A 26,836-nucleotide genomic window follows, 5' to 3' on the forward strand; every position below is an offset into this window, starting at 1 on the left:
ACCACTTTTCACTCTCCAACTCTAACTCCCTGTGTATCGCTTTCAAATAATTTTCTAAATCAGTTATAAACAAAGTAAAATTATAGATTACTTCTCGAGGTTTGGACCAAAAAACCCACCTTGTGGAATGTGTATTATTTACTCCACTTTCGGGAATACCTCATTAGTGAGAGATAATGGTCCGAATAATGATTCCAATTTTCCAGATAAAGGTTTCAGTGAACGGAGGATGCAGGAATTCTTGGCTTCAACCTGAATATCTTCCACTCCTTAAACCCAACCCTCGCCATCTGTTACTGCGAATTCATTTGCGATATCTTAAGTCGCGGATAAATGGTTTTTGTTATCGTTTATGAAATGTTAGCGTTTTATAAAGTTTCTGAGAATGCATTGTTGTTCTATCATTGTCCTCGTTTAATATAATGTTTATCCAAGTTTAATTTACCATCATCCTAAAAATGTATATTGAAAATTTGTAGGGAAAAAATCTTTCGGTACTTATGTATTATCTGGGCACCCGATTTTTTCATTGCATGCCACTACTTAAGGCATGCGATGCAATGCGATTTTTCATTGAAAAGACCCGATTTTTAATTGTATAGCCACCCATGGGTGATTTCATACCCCCACTTTCCAACTACATGCACGCGCATCCCAGTTTCCTGGCGGCGGGGGACGGGAACCCTGAAATTGCATGAAGCTTTGAAGAGAGATGGAGATGAAGCACCAGCCCTTCAGCTCCTAACTGCCATGTTACAGGCTGTATTTGAAAAATGACATACGCTGATTGCCGGTACTTTATCTTTCTTCACTTTGGGCCTGATTCAGACCTCCTCCTTGTGTTGCAAGTCTTCGGAGCCCAGCGTCAACAAATGTATGCCCCAACCAGCCATTTCCCAATGGCTGGGCACACCTGTGCTTTCTGGAGCAGCCGGCCAAACGCCTGCAAGGTGGCAATCACCCGGCGAGCAGCGAGCGAGGGCTATCTTTCGCTTGCTGGCTTCGGGCAGACGTCTTGCGCATGCGCCCTGCATACCGTGAGAATGCGTGGTCATTCCATTATCGCTCTGGGTGCCTTGTGTTCCATACATTGCCAGAACATAAAGGAAATGCTGTCGATGACCACTATGTCAACATATATCAAGTCAACAGCACTACGTCAGCAGTTTTGTCAGTATCGTTGAAATGTCGACAGCAAATATGTGAACATCTGCAAATGTCGACAAGTGAAATATTGACATTTTGCTACATTTTTAATTAGGGTTAGGATTAGGGACAGGTAGGTATTTACCGTCGCAATCTACAACATTAGCTGACATTGCAGGAACATACAGGTTATGGAACGTACCCCAACAACCACCAGATCAGCTGCATCACTGCAGAGCTGATTGTCAACATTTCATCAGTGTCGACATGGTCCTTGTTGACATGCCGAGCATGTAGATAACATTATGGCCATTTCGACATTTTTTATGTTGTCAACTTGTACATTTACTGACAGTCAGTAAAATGCAAATCAAATTATAATGATTCGAAAAAAAATTACTACAATCCTTTGTTGCTAAGGGGTGCTTCTACTATCATTTACAGCAGGTATGTCCAACCTACGGCCCTCCAGTTGTTGGGAAACTACACATCCCAGCATGCCTTGCCATAGTTTTAGCATTCCCTAATAGCAAAACTGTGGCAAGGCATGCTGGGATGTGTAGTTTCACAACAGCTGGGGGGCTGCAGGTTGGACGTGGCTGATTTACAGACACCTGCAAATTATTAGGGGATTAGATACATGCTACATGCCAAAAAATGTTATTATGTTTGCGGATGGAATCCCTGATCACTTATCAGCCACAACTGGGCAGGGTTGTGTCTTAGTACCACTTCCCTCCCAGTACCTCCCTGTCTTTACACAGGTCCTGAGTGCCGGAGGCCCGGGCTGCATCGGGGGAGGCAGGCAGCTGACCTAGTTCTGCAATTAGTCTCCTTTAGGAGTTCTGTCATGGGTGACTGATAGGTGGCCAAGGATGATACAATATATATACTATAATGTGTAGTGGAAGCACTGACTGACTCTGGAATCCTTCACCACGGGATTATTATATCAGGATGTCCGTCGACCAGTAACCTTTACAGAGTAAATGTCCACAGTCCTGTCACTCACTACAGAGACCTACGCCTTAGTCGCCAGCCATCTTTTCCAGCGTATTTCATATACCTCTTTATACATTGCCACTAAAACCCAGGTTATTGCTAGGTTACTGCCTTGTCAACCCGTAGTGAAAACTCTGACCAAACCTAATAACCCGGGTCGACCAACCCAGCTATTCAACCCAGGATATACAGATGGAGCCCCTCTCATTCAGGCTGGGTATGCCACCAGCCTCCGCCATCTGCCGCCGGGCCGCCAGAACGGGGCGCTCACGCACGAGACGCTTGCGCAGTCTTTTCCCGACGGAGCTCTCCAGTAGTCCCCGCCGCCAGTCCTCGTTGGTCTCCGCCACCTCTCCGCACTCCCCTAACCCTGCCCATCTCCCTGATGCAGAGACGGGCAGGGTTTCCGATCCTTGCCGCCGAGTGACTGGGACGCGTGTCCGTGTGAGGTGCTCGCGTGTCCCAGGCAGATAGAGTGCTTCTCAGCCAGTGGGGGCGTTCTGGCGAGTGCTGGACCTAAATGAAAGGTCCTTCATCTGTAAGAAAGGATAAACCCGGGTCTCCCTGTATATAATGGGCGACCCAGGTTTAATGTGAAAAATGGGACCAGGGTTGAAGCCGACCTGGCTTTGCGATGTGAAAGCGGTAATACAGCCAAAATGGCCCAGGCAGAGTTTATATACCATTGACTCCTCCTCTCCCTCACAGACTGACAGACAAACAAACAAACGCATACCTCCCAACTTTATGTAGGGGTAATTGAGGAGTCCTGACCCTGAAAAGGGGCATGGCGGAGACATGAGAGTTGGGGGAGGGCAGAAATGACCTAGGCCTAGGGGTTGGGGACAGAGTTGAGAAAAAGAGAATGACAGATGGGAGGTGTCAGGGATGGGAGTGGGACAAAGATGAGATCGGATAGGGGGATAGTGGTGAGAAAAACAATTGAGAGGGGTGGGAGAGTTCAGAAACTGAAGTATGGGTTGGGGACAGTTAGAAAGGAAAGTAGAGGGGGACAGTGGTTAGAGGAACAAGTGAGGGAGTTTCAGAGATGAGAGAGATGGGAGAAGACAGAAAGGACCTAGTGGTTGGGGACAGAGTTGAGAGAGAGAATGACATATGGGAACTGTCAGCGATGGGAGTGGGACAAAGTTGAGATAGGAGAAGGGGGATAATGGTGAGAGAGACAAGTGAGGGGGGGGGTGTCAGAGATGGGAGAGGGGAATGAAACAAAGACATAAGAGAAGCACAAAAGATGAGGGGCACTGAGATGAGATAGATACAGACCAGGGGTGAGGGGGCAGAGATGAGACACATAATTTTTCTAAGCATTTTGACAAACTTATATTTTCACTTATGTTTTCTTTGCCGATGAAACACAACAGACGTTTGGCATACACTACTCCTAGGTGCCGCTATACTGTGCCAAATGATAACGAGTCCCTAATGATACCAATTAGCTCCCGTAATATATATACATTTATGTTGTTGAATGTTAGTACACGATATGTTTAGCTGTATTGGTCCTGTAGCTACCAGAGACCCATTGTGGGACTATATATAAATGACGTGCAGCACATGTAACACTTATAATGGTAAATATAAGAGTTTGCGACGTGTGAAACATGTTGATAAATGCAGATAGCAATTGCTCCAGTCTCCAGCAGATTGTAAAACATTGCCAAGAATAGCGCCTGAGGTCGCCTAAGGTTATTTACATTTATTATTCCTGTTCGCAGATCTGAGTTGTTAATGTAACAGATCAGCCAAAGTGAGGACAGAATTTAGATCAAATGCTCTGTGATACTGAATTTAATTTGTTGGGTGCAGCTGAATATTTTAATCTGTAATTGCTGATAAAGGTGCTAGAGTGAAATTACATGTGGGAGAGAAGCAGCTGGTGGCAGTCCAAGTTGGGATTTATGTTTTGTTGTTGCTATGTGGAAGAGTTCTCTCCTGGGCCATAACGAGGGGTGTGCAACGAGTGCCACAGCCCACGGCACAGGGCTGAGGGAGGGGGGGGTGGCACAGTCTTTACCATGACACCACTCTTTGCAAACTTGTAAGGTGCCATCGAGATGCACCCTGCTACATGCTAAATCGCATGGCACCTTGTAAAGACTGTGGGCATTTCTATAATTTGTGAAATGTGCGCGGTGCTCACTGGCCCCTGACCCAGAGGGACACACACTGCACCCATGTTTTAGGGTCAGGGTTGCCGACTTTTACAGTCTCCTCTCCAGGAAAACCCTGATGGAGACATCATTAGTCCCTGCCCCCTGTAATGCAAATCCCACAATTTGCGGGTCTCCGAGGAGGGGGTGGGGCAAAATCGACACCATTTGCATATTTAGCCCCCTCCGCCGAAAAACCGCGAATCGCTGCAATTTAAAATTCTGCCGCCGGGGAAATGCGGGGGTCCGGTATCCGGGCGGGTTGCTGTCTTTTCCGATTTCCGGGACCGTCCCGCCATTCCGGGAGGGTAGGCGACCCTGGTTTTAATACTCTCCCCTCCGGAGTCCCGGGGGCTGCAATATTTGCAAAAATCGCTACCAAAATGGGCGCCGCATTTCTGCAGTACTGAATTTAGTCACCGGAACATGGCGGCTGCCATGTTACCGGAGATGTGCATAATGCCACAGTCTACAGTACAGCGGAAGGGAGGGGGTCCACCTGGAGACTGCACACGGGCCCCCATTCTGTTAAAGCACTTCTGGTAAAGACAAATCTGGTACCCACCTTCATGCTATAGAGCTTGTTGACTTATTAGACGTTAGCCTGGACAAGCATCGAAAGCCAGACGACCTAGCACTATCTTTTTTCTCTGGCCCAGATTCCTTACACAAGACATGGGAACTTCTTCTTCCTGTGTGCATGCTCCCAAAACCTTTTGCTGTAGGCTGGGCTGATGGAAGCTACTTATGCAGCATGATTCCCTCCTCTACATCACAACTACACCCGAGCTGCTTCTTGATGTACTGTAGCAGAGCTTACATTCTCACTAATGCGTACATCTGAATCAGTACAGGTGATGCACTTAGCGCTAGGCTGCCACTTTGCCACCAGGGGTGGCCAAACCGGTCCTCGATAGCTACCAACGGGTCCACATTTTCCAAATCACCTAGCTGGTGCACAGGTGCAGTCATTACTAACTGTCACATTCCCCAGGCCACCTAGCTGGTGCACAGCTGTAGTCATTACTAACTGTCACATTTTCGAACCTGCTGCATTCATTCCTACTATAGATCCACATGTTGCCTGATATACATGAACTGTTGGTAGATCTTGAGGACAGGTTTGGCCACCGTTGAGCTATGTTATACAGATTCTCTTGCAACATAAATACTGGTCCTAAGTACTTAGTGCACTTATTAGCTAATTAAGAAACAAAATTTAAGAAAAAGTGCACAATTTGGGTTATAAATAATAATAATAGTAATTTTATTTATATTGCGCTCTAACTCCAATAAAACCCAACAGATAGAATGAACATAATACAGTACAGGAACAATGAAGTATAGAAAAACTTTTCATAAACTACAGAGAGCATGGAGATACTGTACTTAATGGAATGACTAAATTGCTTGAGTAAATAGGAAAGTCTTGAGTCTGTTTTTAAAGGATTCTAGAGTAGGGGCCTCTCTGACTGCGCGGGGAAGTGAGTTCCATAGAGTCTGAGCCGCATGACTAAAAGCTCGACCCCCAGATGAATTACAGGTGATTCTAGGTACTGGTAAAAGTACGGGTTGGGATTATTTGGTCTACAGCATGATGGTCGACAGTCATTAGGTAGACATGAGAAAAGGTCAACGTGGGTCTAGGTCGACATGGAAAAAGGTCTACATGGTTCTAGGTCGAAAGGTCATTAGTTCGACAGGTCGTTATTTCGGCAGGTCATTCGTTTGACAATGTCTAGGTCGACAGTCAAAAGGTCGACATGGGGTTTTTCACTGTTTTTTACCTTAATGTCAACACAGTTGACATGGACACAGTTTAAAGTGCACCGCATCCCCTCGCATCGCTCGCTGTGCTCAGCACACTATTTTATTCTCCTGCCACGCCCTAGTGGATGGTAGGGCATGAAATACCACCAGTCGGCACATGTCGGCTCAAAAAACAGTGAAAAACCCCGTCAACCTTTTGACTATCGACCTAGACACTGTCGAACTAATGACCTGTCGAACTAGAACCATGTTGACATTTTCCCATGTCGACCTAGACCCATGTCGACATTTTTCCACTTCGACCTAATGGTGTCGACCTAATGACTGTCGACCATCATGCTGTAGACCAAATGACCCAAAAGTCCTTCATCTACAGATCACAGTATTCGGGCGGGACAGTATGGAATCAGAAGCTGCTTCAGGTACCTTGGGTCTTGGTCATGTAGGGCTTTTAAACTCACTAAATCAATCTTGAAAATGATTGGCCATCTTATAGGCAGCCATTGAGGGGAGTAGACAATGGGCGTTATGTGGCTAGAGCGGGACTGGTTGGGTAACAGCCTGGCAGCTGTGTTTTGTACCAGCTGCAATCGATACAATTCATTTGCTGGGAGACCAAGGTAGAGGGCATGGCAGTAATCTAATCGAGATGATACAAATGCATCTTGGCAAAAAAAGGGCAAAAAAACTGAGTTTCTGTTCAGGTGACACGCTCCACGCATAGTTACGCTTCATCTACAACTGTACACCAATTCCCTTGTGGCGAGAAATAATAAATCTGTATTTAGGGATCGATTCAAAGATGGGTGCAGTGTTGGTATTTCTGAGCAATTTTTTGGTACCGCATGTGCGGAAACTCCTTGAGGTATCTGATGGAGTTCCCAATTGCATATGGTAACACTTTAGAAAAGGTTTGTAAACCGTGAGCCTTCCGTAGTGTAGACGGGAGGTGTCCTAAACTGAACGCAAAAAGGGCTCATTACATGGGCGTTTCACGGTTGTGTCTGTTCCCAATTGCAAACCCACTGATTGAGAGGCCGTGGTTGGTTGACTGTAAGGAGAAAAGCTAACTCAGACTATACACTGCCACAAGTGTCCATGGTGCGACCGATATTGTGCCGAGAGTAGACTGGTTACAGTCAGGGGTGAATTTGGGGGTCAGGCCGCCCCTAGGCACAACATTTTTGCCCCCCTATTTATATATTTAATCAAACTTATACTTAAGCCACCACAACGCACCTCAATATTTTTTTTTTAGTTCGGACTGGATGGAATCAGAGGGATGGAGGGAGGGGGATCAACAACACTGGGCTCGGCGACGGGCGCGCCGCTCGGCAGCTCAGCTGTCCCCGCCCCTGCATGCCCATTCTATAACCAGCAGCCAATAGGCTGTGTGTATAGTACATTCAATGGGCACCCGGCAGCAGTGGCTCAGCTCAGCCTGAGCCAGTGAGCAGCGGAGCCTCCAGGACGTGGGCTCAACCTTGCTACCTGTGCATAGCCAAGCGGGCAGGTCACTTAGTCTGCCGCCCGTAATAGGTGCTGTCCCTAGGCCCGGTGCCTCACGGGCCTGGTGATAATTCTGGCCCTGGTTACAGTCTCCATCAACAGGTCTTGCAGTGCCCGTGCATTCCACATGGCAGAGCACCTAAACCACGCCAGGCGCATTGCGCCTTATGACTCAGAAAGGATAGACTTAGGTCACATCTGTACGGCCTGCGAAAAAAAAAACCATTATACCGCCGCTTGCGACAGTATCAAAAAGTTTCTTTTGTTGCTGCAGTTTATGAAGTGCTACAAGATATATCCACTTCATATCCTGGAGAGCTTTTGTACAAGCTGAAATTCCCTGACCCTTTGGAGACAGTAGCTGGCATTCATTCAGATTCACAGAGCAGCCTTTTAAAGATCTCTCAGGAAACAGAGTGTTGCCGTGTTTAGGAATCCAATTGATTGTTTAAGATGAGCTTTGTGACAGGGAGCATTATTCTCACTTGTTCTTTAATCCCAGAAACCATTATACCTATTAAAGGGACTGACTTGAAGATTTGTGAGTCACAGCAGGAAGCTGCCACTCGCAGAATCAAAAGACCCCTCAGATTGTGGGTTTCATATTCGCAGGGGAACATTTAAAAAAAAAATCATATTGGCTTTAGATATGGGCGAAAAATGTTGCATTAAAAACTCGCTGCTAAACTAAACCCCATCCTGGTGTCCGATTGATCATCGGTAGCCTGCGGCTGCGAATCCTTTGCCGTGAATAATTAGTTTACTGTGTTTTTTAAACGCCAACCGGAGAGCCCATTCCCGACGTATTGTTTAACAGTGTTTGTTACTCAGGAAATCCTGCGAGGTTGCTGCTACTGTGGGGACTTTAAATGATTAAGATGTTGTCTGAGCCCATTCTCTTTTCTAAACAACCCCCCCCCCCTCCTCCAAATCCTGGGAAATGCTTGTGACTTGGAACATATTAATAAAACATATACAGCATATGGTGCAGGCATATGCATTTGGCGCCATGGCTGATTGAAGCGCACATCTTCCGTCTCCATATAACAGAGGGCGATCGCACGTGGCGCTGGGCAGCTGTGGCACGGATCAGATACGCGGGCATCTATGCCAGCATTCTGAAACTTTGACATGTTGTTAATAAATCTTTTAGCATTTTCGAGAAGGGTTAAGGTACAGCCACAGGTAATTCTGAAAGCCCTTTTTAAATACCTGTTAAAAGTTCTGGCGGGGATTTTGTAGTAGAAACCTGGTCTTTTATTTTACTTATACGGCTTCACATCGCAATGCCTTGTCGTACCCGGGATCCTGATCCTCCCATTCACTGTGAGTATAGGTAGTATAACTAGTAACACAGGGGCCCAATTAGCATTTCATTTTTGCAAACGTGTTTTCGGGGATTAGCCACAAATATTAAGTATCCCCCCTCAATGTATCATGGAGGGACCGCAGCAGGTATCGGAGATCCCTCCTGCTCTGCCGGCAGCTGCATCGCCCGTAGGTTTATAACAGGGTTGCCTACCCTCCCGGAATGGCCGGGAGGGTCCCGGAAATCGGGTCACCCTCCCGGCCCCCGGAAAGGTGGCCAACCCTCCCGGATTCTGGGGGACCCCCGCTCCCCCCCCTGATTGCGGCTCCCCCCCCCCTGACCGCGGCATTTAAATTACTTTATGCCTGCAGATCTCCGGGGAGGGGGCGGGACTAAAACGCCATAATTGCGTCATTTAGCCCCGCCCCCTCCACGGAGCTAGGCAAATTGAGTACCTTTCCTTCATGGGGGTGGGGCTTAATGATGTCACATTTAAGCCCCACCCCCGAGCTCCTGCTGAAAGTCTCCTCTCCGGGCTTCTCCCGGAGAGGAGCTTTTAAAAGTCGGCAACCCTGGTTTATATGGGGTATTCGATGCTTCCCGATGTATCGATATCGGGCAGCATCGCATCGGGTCCCTGGGCAGCATCGCATCGGGTCCCTGATTTGGTTAGTGGCCAGTGGCGTAACTACTGTAAGGCAGCCATTCTGCAATCCTGGACGGTATTATTCTCATTATATTCATTGTATATGCTTTCCTCGTTAAATGGGCCCTAAGGGATATATGTACTACAGTAAGCCTTGGAGAGACATAGTAATATTCTATCCTATCAATTCATGGATCTCAATGGGGAATGAGGAAAGTCGGCTGGTACAGCCATAGTGGCAATGATAGCTTATGGGCCGGCCATGAAGCCAGCAGGGCATATCATGGCCACATTTAGGATTTCTGGCTTATGTCTTTGGTAGGACCCCATACCCATCTCAGTGGGCCTGATTCAGACCTGTTAGCCAGCCTGGAATGTTTGCAGATGGACAAAACCATGCTGTACTGCAGGTGGGGCAGATGTAAAAGGTGCAGAGAGAGTTAAATTTGGGGGAGGTGTGTTCAAACGGAAATCTAAGTTGCAGTGTAAGAGTAAAGCAGCCAGTGTTTACCCTGCACAGGAACAAAATAATACCCCTTTTAAACCAAAAATCCCGGATCCGACCGTTATTTGGAACAAGGATCCAAGCCGGGTTGGATCCGGGATTTACCCCATTTACACTGCGGTGCCTACCTGCAGTGTTTGGCAGCGTTTGGAGATGACATCATCTCCAAGCGCCGGGACTGCGTCATCCCCGCCGGGACCGCTGATCACCGTGCTGGGGGCAGCCCAGCACCAAGGTAAGATGCTGGGCTGCCCCCAGCTCCTGTGCATCCCCCCCCCCCCCAGCCATCGTCAGCGAGTTGAATGGATGTCGCACACAGTCATCCATTCACCTCCTCCTGTGTGTGCCTCCCCCAGTCCAACCTGCGGATGCTGTGGTCTGCAGGTCGGACGTCCCCCATTCATGTAAATGGGAGCCGGGTCAGATAACCCGGCGTACCCGTTTACACCACCCTCTACCCAGGTCCTAGCTGTGTTCTACCCAGGTCAGGACCTGGGTAGAAGTCCTGTGTAAAGGGACACAGCGTGACCCATTTACACCGCCGCTGACCCGGGTTTTCGCGGCGGTGTAAAAGGGGTATAACTCATCCAAATCTAACTCTCTCTGCACCTGTTACATCTCTCCCACCTGCAGTGCAGCATGGTTCTGTCCATCTGCAAAAATTGCAGCCTTGCCAAATCAACGTGAGCAAAGAGCCTGTAATTACTAAGAATTACTAAGAACTTGATAACTGACAAATCAGTTATCAAGTTCCCTTTAAATTACATAGTTACATAGTTACATAGTAGGTAAGGCTGAAAAAAGACTTGCGTCCATCTAGTTCAACCTGGTATAGATATCCATTGCTGATTTGGTAGGTTCTGGTATTTTACAGACAAATTATATTTCTTATTTGTACCCATGGATGTTTTTCTCCAGTAAATGTTTGTCCAACTTTGCCTTGAACGCATTTAATGAGCCAGCCGTTACCACCTCTCTGGGAAGAGAGTTCCAGAGTTTGACTGTTCTGACCGTAAAGAAATTCTTTCTACTAGCTGAATGAAATCTTTTTTCTTCTGATCTATACTCATGCCCTCGCGTCCTAGATTCCTTTCTAGTAGAAAAGAGGGTGTGTGACAGTTCCTTATATTGGCCCTTGATATACTTGTACATGTTGAGCATGTCCCCCCTTAAATGTCTCTTTTCTAATGTAAATAGTCCCAAATTGCTTAATCTCTCCCCGTAGCTTAAATTCTCCATTCCCCTAATAAGCTTTGTTGCTCGCCTTTGGACTTTTTCTAATTCTATGATGTCCTTTTTATAGTGTGGGGCCCAGAACTGTACTCCGTACTCTAGGTGAGGTCTCACCAATGCTTTATATAGTGGCATAATTACCCTTGAGTCCCTAGTTTCCATTCCCCTCTTAATACATGCCAGAATTTTGTTGGCCTTTTTTGTAGCTACATTACAATGGGCACTATATCCTAGTTTGCTGTCTATTTGGACTCCTAGATCCTTTTCAAGTATGGAATTACCCAGTTCCTCTCCACTAAGGTTGTAACTTGCACACTGGTTGTGTCTCCCAAGGTGCATAACCTTACATTTATCTACATTGAACCTCATCTTCCATTTTTTTGCCCACTCATCTAGAATTGCAAGATCATTTTGAAGCATGGTGACATCTTCTGATGATTTGATGACTTTGCTAAGTTTTGTATCATCCGCAAAGATGGATACATTGCTGAGTAATATCGTTAATAAAAATGTTAAACAAAATGGGCCCCAAAACCGAACCCTGGGGCACTCCACTTAGTACTGGTATCATATCTGATACGGCACCATTCACAATCACTCTTTGTTCTCTATTACATAGCCAATTCCCTACCCATATGCAGATATTTTCACCCAATCCTAGGTTCTCCATTTTATTAATCAATCTCTTGTGTGGGACAGTATCAAATTATCTTGGCGAATTCATTTCTAGAACATCAGCTTATTCTGAGGTTCTGTCAGTTGATTTCCTGCTCCCTAGAAACTATAGACTGACAAATAACGACAATAGCCGCTGTGGTTCCTGAGGATGTGTACAGCAGATCCTGGGTTGTCTGTCTCAGTAACTGCGTGTCGTCGCTGCGCTCCTTAGTCCCCTCCGTGTGCTAGGGATTCCCGGGAGTCGTTGTAGCTGAGCCGACCAGCTGTCTCCAGGAGAGGGCCTGGGATTTACACAACAGCTGTGAATAAGTAGCCCTGCAGCAGCCCAGCAACATGTACATGTATCATAATGTGTCGCTGTGGATTCATAATGCAATGTATTCACATGCAAATTTTATTTCTTGTAAGTATTGTGTTGGATTCGGTGACACTTTCCCATATTGCACAAGCCTTCATGATACGCCCAATTCTCAGGATCTAATACAGTAATATCTACCATTGGGGCAGATGTATTAAGCCTTAACAAGAGATAAATGTAAGGGTGATAAAGAGAGATAAACGTCCAGCCAATCAGCTCCTTACTGACTTTTTTCAAACACAGCCTGTAACATGGCAGTTAGCAGGTGATTGGCTGGACCTTTATCTCTCTTTATCACCCTGGCATTTATCTCTTGTTAAGGCTCAATACATCTGCCCCAAAATTCCAGTGTTGTCAGATGCAGTCAGATGCAGTGCCGTAAGTTCGTCCCAGTTGCACGGAGGCAAAATAAATATTGGTGCCCCCCCCCCCCACACACACACACAGCACCTTCTATAAATATATGTATGCATGTATGTTATGTATATTATGTTTAAAATAAAGAGAGTGTGATGTCTATGGTCCTGCTAGGAGGCGGAGTCAGCCACAGATGCATTATCAACGGCTCAATGAACTGATTCAAACTTGCAGGGGAGGAGAGGTGCCCCCTTAGGAGCAGGAGCCCGGTGGCAGATGACTCCATTGTTACATCTCTGGTCTGATGTAAACTACTGGATCTATTCATAGACTCAGCAGCTATCTTGTGTATGGAACAAAGGTCAGTCAAGCCTTTACATAAGGGCAGGGCTGGGCAATTGCGGCCCTCCAGATGTTGAGGAACTACACATCCCAGGATGCTTTGCATTAGTTTTGCTATGTGGCCATGCTGAAACTGATGCAAGGCATGCTGGGATGTGTAGTTCCTCAACATCTGGAGGGCCGCAATTGCCCAGCCCTGCATAAGGGACTAATTATATCTCTTGGACATGAGGTATAAAATGCCTCAGTGATGTCATAAGGAGTTCTTAAGCTGAATAAATGTAATCAATAATTAAATAATTATTAATGATAATAATAATTAGTTCCAATGTTTTAAATATTGCAGTATTCTCTCAAATACTCCTGACCTCTACGCACCTCACAAGATCTACCTCTCTCATCCACACTCATTACTCGCTCCCATTCCCGATTGCAGGACTTTCTTCGGGCTGCACCCTCTCTGTGGTATGCCCTCCCATGCTCAGTAAGACTCTCGTCCAGTCTCCAAACCTATAAGCGTTCCCTGAAAACTCACCTCTTCCGGCAAGCTTATCAAATTCCAGAACCAGCCACCTAACCTTCATATACCGTTCCTATCCAATCACATCCGCACTATACAGTCCACTCATATCCACTCTCTGGGTGGTATTCAATGTGGATTTTGGCGATGTGCAGCGAATCCTGTTTAGGATTCGCTGCACATTCGCCACTGGTCGCCGCGTTCCGGAGCCTCGCCGGCTCCGGTATTCAACGAGTATGGGGCTCGCTGCCCCTGACCGGCGATTTTGAGCTCCTGCGGCGAACGCCGCAGGGAGCCTGAGGACGGTGGCAGGCAGGGAGATGGAAGTCTCCCTGCCTGCCCCAGAACGTTTGTGGGGGGGAGGTGGGCTCCCCGGGTGCCAGGCAGCACAGGCTTCCTCCCGGGGGTGCCAGCAGGGGACCGCGTATATTCACTACACCCGATCATGCATATGTAATGATCGGGTGAAGTGAATATATGAATATGTAATGATCGGCTTGGCTCCGGCCCCCTGCTGGCTGCTCTGTGTAAAAAAAAATAAAAAAAAAATATATATATTTTTTTAAATTAAATATATTTTCATGTGCTTACAGCACATGAATAAAAATAGCATGCCCCTCCTCAGAATAAAATTCCTGATTTTTTTACACCAATTGTAAAAAACAAAACACTTTATTTTAAAAGTTCACATTCCACTTCACCATAAAAAGATAGCGATTGCTACTCGGTGAATCATGGCGAAAAAAATCTTGAAATGTATTCGCCATCTGGTCATTGAATAGGGTGATTCACCGTTTTAGTCAGAAATTCCCCTTACAGCACAAAATCGCCATAAAAACCTGGCGAATCAGCCTCATTGAATACCGCCCTCTGTCTTCACATTTTCCATCCTCCTGACCCCTGACCAAACTGCTGGGTCACCGTATCATACAGCACGCCAGGAACCTTTGCATTCTGGTGGAATTAATGCAATAAAGAATAGCTATCCTTGTGTAACAATGCCTATTTACCTATAGATTGTAAGCTTGCGAGCAGGGCCCTCCAACCTTTGACTGTCTGTAAATACCCTGATTGTTGTATCACTGCCTCCTATTGTAAAGTGCAGCGGAATATAAGAAACTTAATAAATAAAAAATTAAAATTAAAGTGCTTTACATTGTCAAATTAAATAAACAAGAAAAAACGGCTTCATCGTCAATCTTTCTTTGTTCTAGTTCTTATAGTTAGGACAAATGTAGGCAGAGTTCATGGTTAGATTTTGTATTTATTTTTGTTCAGCTGAAATCATTTTGGTTAATGTAATTTCCATATGGCAAACAGCGCCACCTAGCAGCCGTGAGATAGATTCCCAGCCGACCAGAATGTCACTTTTTGTAGAACGCTCCATCAATCATATAACACAATATTCCATTATTATTCATGTCACCCTTGAGACCAGTAATAATCTGTGTTAAAATACCCTATCCATCATTTATTTTATTTAGCAGAGCACTGCCATTGAAAAACAAGCAGGGAATATGGCGAAAGATTTTCTTACAGATAAAGCAAGTTCTCCCCTTATATCGAATATCTATAATGTATGGGAGTAACTAACATTCGAATATTCGCTCTTAATTGCCGGAAAACTCCCAAAAAACGATTGTTTGAACAATTTGGTTATATCTGTCAATAAAGTTGTTGCACTTTTGAAACGCCGTTTTTTTTTCAGTGACGCGAGGGAATAAATGGAAATTAACCCTTTGAGTGCTCCGGGAATTTGTCAAAATAAGTGCGAAAATTGCCAAGCAAACCCTTTTATTAAACGCTTTGTGCGCCAAAGTTGCGGTGAAAGATCCTCAAAATACCCGCTAACAATGCCAGCGCCGCTCACAGCGCCTGTTCTTATTTTGGGTGCAATATTTAACAAACGCTGGCATTTTTAGCAGATATTTTGAGGATCGCTTACAGCAGGCATGTCCACACTGTGGCCCTCCAGCTGTTGTGAAACTACACATCCCAGCATGCCTTGCCATAGTTTTAGCATTCCCTAATAGCAAATCTGTTGCAAGGCATGATGGGACTTGTAGTTTCACAACAGCTGGCGGGCCATAGTTTGGACATGCCTGGCTTACAGCAACGTTGGCACTCAAAGCTTTACAACCCCTTTGTGTTCAGACTGCTGTGACCCCCTATTAAGCTGCATTACTTCAACTGCTGTTGAACTGAGCAGAACGCAACTTAATTATAACTTGAAAAAGAGATGCCTATTACCGGAGGGCATTAAGGGACATTTACACAGCTACTCAGAGCAACACAGTGTAAATGCCCAATATACGCAGCTTGACATGTTTGTAAGGCAACCCGGATGATTGCAAACAGAATATGTGGGTAAAGCAGGAGCAGGCCGTCACCATGATATTGAAAGTGTTGCAGAATATGCTTTACTGTTTCAGCTTCAGTATGCAGGGGAGATTGTGGGAGAACTTTCACCATACTTGCCTTCTTTTGAAAACTAGTTTCAGGGAGATTATAGTTGGTAGCAGAATTTTGCACAGTGCCCCATTGAAGGGGCGTGTCATGCTCCACCCAAAGGGCGTGTCTAGTTCCTTATATGGAGAGATTGTGAAAAAAGATTGTGAACGTGGCACCTAGAAGCGTGGGTGTGTACTGCTACATCTGAGAGGAATCTTGTAAAATGACTTCTATCCAAATGTAGATGAGCCCCAAAGCAGTTAGTAAGAGATACTATACTTGGTAACATGCTGGGAAATGGTGCTGATGATTCAATGTAAATGTGTCTGTCTGTCTCTCATTCCTTTTTTCACCCAGAAAACATAACAGTGTAATGTGGGCTAGGTGACATGAGGGAGATTGCTAGACTAATGCGGGAGAGAGGGGGATTGCTGCTATTTCAGGGAGTCTACTGCAGAATGCAAGAGGGGAGGTAACTATGGTGTAACAGTGTAATGTGGGCTTTGTGACATGAGGGAGATTGCTAGACTAATGAGGGAGAGAGGGAGATTGCTGCTATTTCAGGGAGTCTCCTGCAGAATGCTGGAGGGGAGGTAACTATGATGTAACCGTGTAATGTGGGCTAGGTGAAATGAGGGAGATTGCTAGACTAGAGAGAGAGAGGGAGATTGCTGCTATTTCAGGGAGTCTCCTGCAGAATGCAGGAGGGTAGGCAACTATGACTTTCACTGATTTATAAAATTGTTCAACACATAGAAGGCAGGGTAGGTGTGGCGGCCATCTTGGGCGCGCTCACCAGTTTATGTATAACTTCACAACATGGCATCGAGGATTAGGAAGATTGTATAATTCAGTATATCAGGGATCAGCAGCACCCCAGTGTGTCAGTTGTAGCATGCAGAATAGTTTTAAGTGGCACCTGGATGGTATGAAAGCTACTTTCCCCACAGTAATGTGGTTTGAAATTTGTGAATTTAATGAAAAATATGAATAGTGTTTATTTGTTGCTCTCATTATTATAAATAAACCATGATATATGTGTTTGTGTGTGTTTGTACACAGCGCCACCTACTGTCCATCCAGTGTAGCTTACATATGACACTCGACCACATGCCAGATACAGAATCAACTTTATTAATGCTATTTAAAATGTTACACTAAGTGGCGTATTTATAATGGGTGCAATGTGTGCTGAGTCCCAGGGGGGCCCACACTGCACATACTGCACTCAATTTTTAGATTTACCCCTCCGGAGTCCAGAGATGAAGGCAGCAGCACTGCCGAAATTGGCTCAAAAATGGCCGCTGCAGGATATTTTTCAGAAGTCTGCACGTGTGCAGTAGAGCGTGAGTGCTCTGGTGCTCAGAATCGATGGCGTTGTGCAGTGGGGCACTGCGGCAGGCAGAGAGGAAGGGGCCTTAATGGTGGAGGCCGCACATGGGGCTCCTCCTCTCTTAAAGTGCCCCTGGTCACACTTCCTGCCAACTGGTACAATCAAATTATGCCTTGTTAAGACCTGATAATCACATTGTCACCTTTTGAAGGGCACAGACCATGAGCCGTATTCAATTGTTGCCGCCCATCCTCCGTTCCCTCCGGCGGCATGCACATTTTTCTGCCAGTGGACACGCTGATATCATTTCAGCTCGCTACCCCCGGGGGTGGAGAGCTGAAATAACAGAAAATCACCATTCGGGTTTAGCTGCTAAAACCCATCCATAATGAGCGCAATATGCACAATTAAAATTATCAATTGAATCCCACGAACTCTTGTAATTTAGGTAAGAGACTGGGCACAATTAAACTATTAAATACAGCACAATATGTCATTCCCTTCACATTTCTGTGAAAGCCTCTTAGGGGGTTAATTCAATTCTACAAGCACTTTCACACTAGCCGCCCAACCCGGCATAAAGCCAGGCGGTTGACGTAATCGGGAGGCGGGGCCGGCGTGGCGCTGCAAGATGTCAGCATCCATGAGCGCCTTTACACTGCAGTGAACGGGACCCGGGTTCAGTCGACCCAGGATACCCTTTCACACAACCCCTGGACCCGCGACCATCCCAGGTCCAACCATGGTCAAGACCCGGGACAATCTTCCAGGACCCTTTCACACTGACCAGTTTCCCGGGTTGTTATCAGTTCAGTTTAAGTATGGAACCAGTAACACACTGTTTTGATGAAGGATCTTAGTACAAAATCTAGAACTCTTACCTCTCAGTTGTGATGTCACAGAGTATAACCTGGCATATGACATTGTAAGGGCATCATATATGTAAGGATACTGTATATTAGTGGTGCAGCATGGCCGGCACAGATCTCCAAAGCTGCTTCCTACAGCATAGTTGTGGGGAAATGTGAGTGGGACTAAAGCAGCCCATACACGCTGCGATGCGGGCTGTCCGTTCCGTGCTTTGAGGTGCGCGCTCCCGCGGCACCTCATCGCACAGTACAAAAAGTATAGTGCTTGCACATACTTTCTGTACTTAGTTCTCATCACATTGCATCGCATTGCATGCACAACGCATGCACATGCAATGCAATGTGATGTGATCTGTGCTATTTAAGCCCACAACGCACGCCCGTATCGGGCCGTGTGTGGGCAGCTTTAGTAAAAAAACAGAACCTGACCACACCCCGGAGCACCTGACCGGACAGGGTCTATTCAAACTCCCGGAGAGGCACCCCCCCTTCCCCGAACCCGGACACTACAAGTTGCGGAATGATAGAGATTGATGAATGGTCCAGCATTCCGTGGTTCTGTCCGGTTCCGGTTTTTACCCATACCCAATGTGAGCTTTTTATCCGGTAATCAGCCCCAATTGGTTACTTCTGAAGCCCCAGGCAAATGTATTTAAAGTTGAGTGTCTATTAGGCTGACTGCATCCTGGATAATGTGTTCTCATTAGAATTCAAGGACAGGACTTTGTATTCTGTGCACATATGCAGATTTATGAGGCGGCATTCTGAGCGCGTCTTCTCTACAGCAGGTTCCGAGCTTGCAGAATGCGATCCGCAGATAGCTCTGTTATTACATGAGAATGTATAATGATAAGAAAACCGACTTTAGCTGAATTCCGGTTATTGCAGTCACAGGTAGTAAAATAACAGGCCGTCTTTTTATTTGTGTAATATTTTGTGTTTGTCAAAGGAAAGTTTTACTTTATTTGTAAAAGTATCTGCAGAGCAGACAGAAAACATGGTCTAACACAAAGTATGCCAGGCATCGTGCCAGAGTATACTGCACATGTGCAGGTCTCCGGTAAAATGGCCCCGTGCCGCATTTCTGAGGACACCTTTATTGCTCATGCGCAAATTACCAGAAAATGTCTGTGGCGCCCATTTTCCCAGTGATTTGCAGTGTGTGGGCCCCTGGACCCAGGCGCCGCTGTGCACTGCCCATCTTACACCCATTAGTGTACTAGCGCCCCCAGGGATCTTCCCTGTGACGTTCAGGAGTACTTTAAACATTTTATGTAATGACTGCAACAATGATGGTAAATTCCGCAAATGACAGGTCCTCAGAGAAGGGGTGTGGCTAAAATGGTGGCATATAATTTTAGCCCCTCCCCCCTCCATACGGTGGTATGCGGGATGAGTACTCACTGTTCTAGGCATGCAGGTGACATACAAAAAATCAGAAGTCTCCCACAACATCCAGGAGAGTAAGTAAAAGTACTGAATGATATTACAGTGGGGCTACACGTCATCGTAATGTTGGGGGTATAAATAACACAAATAGCCAACTAGGGGGTGTCCAGGTGACTAATGAGTGAGAAACACTGGTCTATGTGTGCGGCCCCTTAAGCTTAACATGTGACCAATGGTTTATTTGTCATGTAGGGGGGAAATTTACTAAAGCTTCTAAAAATGAAAACAGGTGATGTTGCCCATAGCAACGAATCAAATTCTGACTATCATTTCTCTATTGCATCCTAGAAAATTATATATTCTGATTGGTTGCTATGGGCAACATCACCTCTTAATTTTTAGAAGCTTTAGTAAATTTAACCCGCCATGTCTGGAATTCATTATAGAATGCTCAATGGCCCTTATTCAGATCTGATCACAGTACAAATTTGTTCTCAAAATGGGCAAAACCATGTGCACTGCAGATGAGGTAGCGAAGGGCGGCAGGCAGTGACGTAACTAAGTTTTGGGAGCCCCCGCCGCCGCCCCGCCAAGCACCCCCAATCCCCCGCCGCCCATGCAAACCCCCCCCCCCCAAATCCCCTGCAGCCTTACCTATCGCGCTGGTCCCGGCGGCTCCGTTCTTCTTCTGCTGAGGATCACCACAAAATGGCCGCCCCCATACAGCAGACAGTTTCAGAGAACAGTGTGCTATATGGGGGCGGCCATTTTGTGGTGGTCCTCAGCAGAAGAAAGGAGCTGCCGGGACCAGCGAGATAGGTAAGTCTGCGGGGGATTGGGGGGGTGTAACTATAGCACCGCAGCCCCCGGCGCCCCCACATGCACAGCGCCCCCCCACGGTGGCGGGGGCTGCGGTGCTATAGTTACGCCGCTGGCGGCAGAGCTGGGCTGCGGATGTTAGAACATGTTAGAACATCCCGCCCTGAGTCCTGACAAATGCCCTCACACATCAAGTAGATGCAACCGTCAGTAAATTTACTTACGTTCGAAAAAATAGTGTATAAGGTGTTTTTTTCTAGATTCTGAATCCAAAGTAACTGCAAATGTGTAACATGAGTGTCTGTGGTATCTTACCATTATTTATATCATTTATGTCATTTTCCCTCCAAAATGTCTTTTGTTTCATTTTTTTTTTTTAGACGCTCAAATTCCTCTCCATCATCAATTTTACTGACGGTTGGTTAAAAAAAGGTGTCAGTTTCGACCCATCAAAAAATAAGTAATAGCAAGACCCCTCCTCCTTCCCCACAATGGTGCACAAATGTCAGATTTGATAATATCCTAAATCCTTGCTCCCCATTATATAGAAGACGATTAGTACCGGAACTGTCATACATTCTCAGTCGTCAGATATGTATTTATAATGTTGGAAAGCAGTGCTTGCTGGGATTTGTAGTTCTACACAAGCCGTCAAGCCACAGGCGGCCTTGCTCTGTTTTGTAATGGTTTGGCAGACACTAGTCACCCCGAGGTGTTATCCCTGCCAGCATCCCGCTTGTAGCCTTATAGAGGAAATCTATGCCCATTGCTAGTTCCTGCACCAGTGCTGCCACCTGCTCAGTGACTGGGCAGCTCAGGGAAGTGCAGGCAGGAAACGGATGGGAGGAAACCATAGGGAGGGAGAGCGGACTAAGTGCAGGTTGAGGGGACAGTGGAGCATCTTTGTCCTAATGCTGGATATAAATAAGGCTCCTGGCAACCAATGGGCTACAATCTGAAAGCAACAATAGACTTATCTTATACTAGTTAAAAGCCCATGAAATGACTGCTTCTGTAATGTACATTCACTTTGAGCTGTGACCATTTTTACTTTCACTTTAAGCTGTGACAGTTTTTAGCGAGCAAACTCTCCACCCCACCTCCAGTCCCTATCAGCTCCTACCTCCACTCCCTGTCTTCACAGCTCATTCTCTACATATCCAGCAAGTTTGAAACAGATCAGTGTACCTGTAAAAATTGCTTTCACTTTCTGTTACGACATCTTTTAGCACACAAAGGAGTAATTTGTTCCATCGAGTGGCCTCTAGTGGTCACTGGCGGTACTTCACCTCAAAAAGTAACATTTATATAGTATATAATCTATATATGTCTAGCGTCCATGAGTCTCTGAAACACTGCCACCTGCTGGCAGAGAGTGAAACTATGGGGGACATTTAATAGGATAAGAGATTCAGAAAGGGAGAGATTTGCTAAGAAATCTCCAGTTTTTTAAAGCGCCAATCATTTACACTGCAAAACCAGTTTTATTTGAAGTGTAAGTGATTGCCGCTTTAAAAAACCTGGAGATTTCTTACCAAATCTCTCACTTTCTGATTCTCTCATCCAATTAAATTTCACCATACATCTCTTTCTCACACATGCAAGTTACCAATGGCTTGTGGTTGGTCCTCCTGCTCACCCACCATAAATACGTACCTTTCTTCATTTGCCTGTGGGATGAGGTGCCTCTCAGTCAGATTTTTACCTAGCGTTACTGTCGCTTTAAATTTCCCTCTGTGGTTATAACCTAACAAGGACTTCGGGAGGGGAAAGGAATTCAAAGAATTTCAGAAGCCTGGAGAGATAAGCTTGAACAAAACAACCTGTGCAGCAGTGCTACCTAGTGGCCCAGTGGCCTAATGGATAAGGCGTCAGCCTCCGAAGCTGGAGATTGTGGGTTCAAGTCCCATCTGGGTCGTGTTTTTACGTTAAGTTAAAATAATGTGTAAACTGTAATTGTACAATTAAATATCCGTTACGCAACTATGTGTACAGTGATGTAATGGCCAAAGAATGCTGGTGTGTGAACTTCAGTTAGTGTTTGAAACTATGTAATACAAAAAATAAAGCTCTGTTATTGGATGAGATGGTCACATGTTCATAATATCCTCTATTTCTATTTAAACTACAGAAATTAGAAACAGGGATTGTGACTGTATTTTGTGGTTTTCCTATAATGATGTCATTGTTGCTATTGCTGTCTATGGAGAGTGTTGCTTTTGAATTTGACTATTATACCCTTCTGCATAGGTGTATTGTGTTCTTTGGGGGTCTCGCTCAAAATATGCATCTCAAGCAACAAAATTACTTTGGGGTAATTCAGACGTGCTCGCTAGGCCGCGTATATTCGGTGCCTAGTACCCTCGCATGCGGCCGCACAGTGGAAAAAAATCATTCGATGGTCGATCACCATCAAACGATTTTTGATCACTTTGCATATAAAAGTAAATCTGTACTTACTTTTATCCTGCATGAATATTGTTGAATTGGGGACGGGCGCTGACGTCATGTGACCTGTGGGACCGCCCCCCCCCCCCTGCCTGTATATCATTATGCGAACCCCTGAGCAAGTGTATAACTCACAGAAGGCGTTCGCTCCATGGGTGGTTACAGGCCCATGAGCTACTATGCGCATACACACTCCCCACCGCCATCGGGGACTGGGACTTTGTTCGGACCGTCTGGGCGCAAATGTCTGAATCTGATGCAAATGCAGCAACTGTGACCGTTTCCGTTTTGCCTCATCAGCGACTTTGGTGGTTTTTAATGCTGATTTGTCAAAATGGGCTCAGTGTATGGGGGCTTTAAGAGGTGATGGCCCCTTCAAACATGGACGCTGCCTTTGTGGAGGCAGACACTAGAGGTACTGCCATACCTGCCATGTTCGAGGATCACAGCAAGGCCAGCGCTACCCGGAACTGTGGATATCGGCAGTGCTGACGCGCTGGTTGAGAGCAACTCCCTGGGAAATGAGCTTGCACCGCTGCCCCATGGCAACAAGCTAAACCCCCCCCCCCCCCCCCACCCGGCAAAGCAAAGAACATATAATTCGCCATGGCAACAAACATGTAACACCCCATCCCTGGTTTTTACCGCATTTTCCTATGTACCATTACCCGTCCGCCCCGTCTCCGCCGGGTAGGCTTCTATCGCTGCCCGCCGTCCGCGCAACCCCCCTCCCATCCTCCATCAATCTCCTCCTCCCCCAGCAGGTGTCACAGCCGGGAGGACATCCGGCTGCAGGGGGGAGGAGGAGACGCCGGGGCATGCTGGGATGTGTAGTTCATCAACATCTGGAGGGCCGGTGTTGCCCAGCCCTGCCCTAGTGCCTTGATGGATAACCTTGACACTCCAGATGTTGTTGCTATTTGTCCATGCTTAAACTATTCAGGGCATGCTGGGATGTGTAGTTCAACAACTTGTGGAGTGACAAGGTTAGCCATCAAGGCCCTAGTGCAGTGTCTTTCAACCACTGTGCTGTGGCACACTAGTGTGCCTTGAGCTGTTCACAAGTGTGCCCCCAGATCTAGAGATGCCCAAACCAGTTTACAGCCACCACCAGGTCAACTGTTATTTACTGGTCTCTTCTTTTCATGTAAAGGGCCAATATATTGTATGTTTGTTTCCTGTGGGGACCAGTGTGATTGTTCTTATATGGAGGCCAATAGGTTTGTTTTTTTTCCTGTCGGGGGGCAATGTTTTTTGCCCTGTGGGGATCTCATGGTGTGCCTTGGCAATTTTTAAACCTTATTTAGTGTGCCGCAAGGCAAAAAAGGTTGAAAATCACTGCCCTAGTGGATGGTAGGGCATGAAATGCCGCCTGTCTGCACATGTCGGCTCAAAAAAAAGTGAAAAACCCCATGTCCACCTTTTGACTGTTGACCTTCCCCATGTCGACCTAATGCTTGTGTCGATCTAATGACCTGTCGATCTTACCCAGGTCAACCTTCAGTCATGTCGACCTTCCCACACATTTATTATTTATTTTATCTATTTACAGTTTCCTTTGCACTCTACAATTGGAAACAACAGTGATTAAACAAACTGGGTAGATACAAACCGACATGGAGGTAGGAGGGCCCTGCTCGCAAGCTTACAATCTATACATGTTGACCTTCAGTCATGTCGACCTTAATGCATGTCGACATAGTGGTGTTGACCTAATGCTTGTTGACCTAGTGACCGTATCCCTGCACAAGATACCTACTGGACTGCTACTCTTTACCGCCAATCACCCACTATAAACCTCATGACACCCCCGAGCTCCGCCTCCACCCAGCTACTGGCTGATCCATCTGGCACCACACCACAATATGGGGGGGCCACAATATAAATGACATTTTACACACAGCTTGTCTGTATATTCAGTCACATTTATTCCAGGGATTCAATATTTTCTGTCATTTCTAATCTATAAAAGTCTTATTTTGTACATTACTCTGAAAGTATATTTAGCATATTCTCAGATGGGGGTTCTGCAATCCTAAACAAATGTCCGATGCCACCAAGGAGATATATGCAGCTCTCTCTCTCTCTGCAGCATTTGTCAGAGTAATGAGGATTAGCACAGACTGCTAATTAATAGCATGCACGCTGGCAGGACACTGATGACCTCCTTTGTGCTGCTGTGAGCACACCTTGCACTGTGTGTGTATAAAGGGTATCTCTGTTCTGTCTGCAGTTCCTGGAACAGTAGTAGAAACTGATTTCATTTCCTGCCCTGGAATAACTGACGTTTATACCATCACATTTGCTAGGGTGTGCCCATGGGTCAATGGCGGATGCCAAGCAAAACACATTTCCACTTTCAACTGCTCCAAAATCCTTGTGCAGTCACAGTCACATCCCAGCTAAAGTAACTTCATGTAGCCATAAAAAATGCAAATGTACTCGTTGTGTCCTCATTAGTTCTCCGTAGTAGAGTATATTATGTGTAGTACTTTATGGCTAGTACATACCTCCCAACTTTTTGAAGGGGGTGAGCGGGCCTCCCGAAAGGGGTGTGTACTTTGAAAAGGGGGCGCGGCCTCACGGGATGATGCGTCCTCCGGCCGTGCCCCCGTTTTCCGCCGCTCTGCGGCGCTGAATAGACATTGTCCGCATGCGCACAGCGTCTATTCTTGTCAGGCTGGGGGGACTCCCAACTGCCCCCCCCCCCCCACCGGGACGTTCACACGGTAAGCGAGACAGGTGGGAGGTATGCTAGTACTACCTATTATCTGCACAGATGGTTGGAGATACACTTTTTATATCTCACTATATGGTATTTCATTAATATTATTTTATTTATTTATTACCAGTTATTTATATAGTGCACACAATATGTAATAATTATGTTTATAGTATGGTTCAGTTAGTTTTAAGTATGGATTATACTACTTTTATATCATTACTTTCGATTGCTATGAAGAGACAATGTATTCGTACTTATAGGCTTCATCAGAGCAAGGCAAACATCTGATGCTCAAGAACAATTACACATTCGTATGTTTTGAAATGCCAGCACCTGTGCTCAAGCAGGGATTCGTTACACAGAGGCAATAATTATAGAGAAGGACATGAAAGTAGTAAGACCTGTCCTAAACGTCTCTCATTTATTTACACAGCATGTTATCAGCAATAAATATATTGGGGTAGGCCTAGAAGAGTTTTTATCCCTCAGGTGAGAATGAGCTGGTTGTTCTATTAATACACCATTGTGTAACTGTGTTGCATCATTGTTCTTCTCTGTGACCGACTATTAAGGAGACAAGTTTTCATGTGAAGCTTGGAGACGAGCGTGGCCAACATTGTTCCCATAACCGTTCCCTCACAGTTGTTTGCTCTGCATTCTGCAGCATGGCTCTCGCTAACGGTGTCCTCCACCGGCCCTGCATGTAGGGCCGACGGAGGATGAGGCTCACGAAGCGCAGGAGGGAGCATAGTCAGCGTTATGGTGCATACACCCTAGACGACATGCACGAGAATATGTCGTTATGATATGTCTTTATCTTGCATATCATTAAAACATTTGTCTCGTGTATACGCACCATTACAGTTTTAAAAGATTAGGGGGGGGGGGGGGGGGGGTATTTAATGTTTCCCGTTATTCCCGATTTTTTGGAAATAAGAGGATTTGAATATTGAATCCCTGCCATTTTTGCCAAGGAAATGGCCAGGATTCAGGGCTGCAGATCCAGCTCCTTGAAAAGCCAAATTTTCTTTTCTGATTTTTTTGATTGTTTCCAAAAATCGGGAAAGAAATGAAAAACACTGAATAGATGGAATGCAAATTCAATCTATTCTTTTGCAGAAACGGATGCGATTTCACCATTTTGCCTCGGATCGGCAACATTGAATACCCCCCAAAGGGGGATGTGTAAAAAGTGCGGGCCAAGTTCGCTACCTCGGCCAATGTTTGGGGTTTGAGCATGCATGAATAGGCGCATG

At 45.9% G+C, this 26,836-nt stretch overlaps 1 protein-coding gene and 1 non-coding gene across 3 annotated transcripts in view; both read left to right on the top strand.

The window, feature by feature from the left end:
- The window catches only part of FRMD4B (FERM domain containing 4B), a 207,184-nt gene that overhangs the window by 17,909 nt on the left and 162,439 nt on the right, over window positions 1–26,836 (top strand). The window lies entirely within an intron of this gene.
- On the top strand, window positions 22,253–22,325 carry TRNAR-CCG (transfer RNA arginine (anticodon CCG)). Its single transcript has one exon. It is a non-coding gene; the product is annotated as a tRNA-Arg (tRNA).

The sequence above is a fragment of the Crinia signifera genome, chromosome 8 (genome assembly GCF_055691185.1).
Source record: "Crinia signifera chromosome 8, ASM5569118v1, whole genome shotgun sequence".
NCBI classification, from domain to species: Eukaryota; Metazoa; Chordata; class Amphibia; order Anura; family Myobatrachidae; genus Crinia; species Crinia signifera.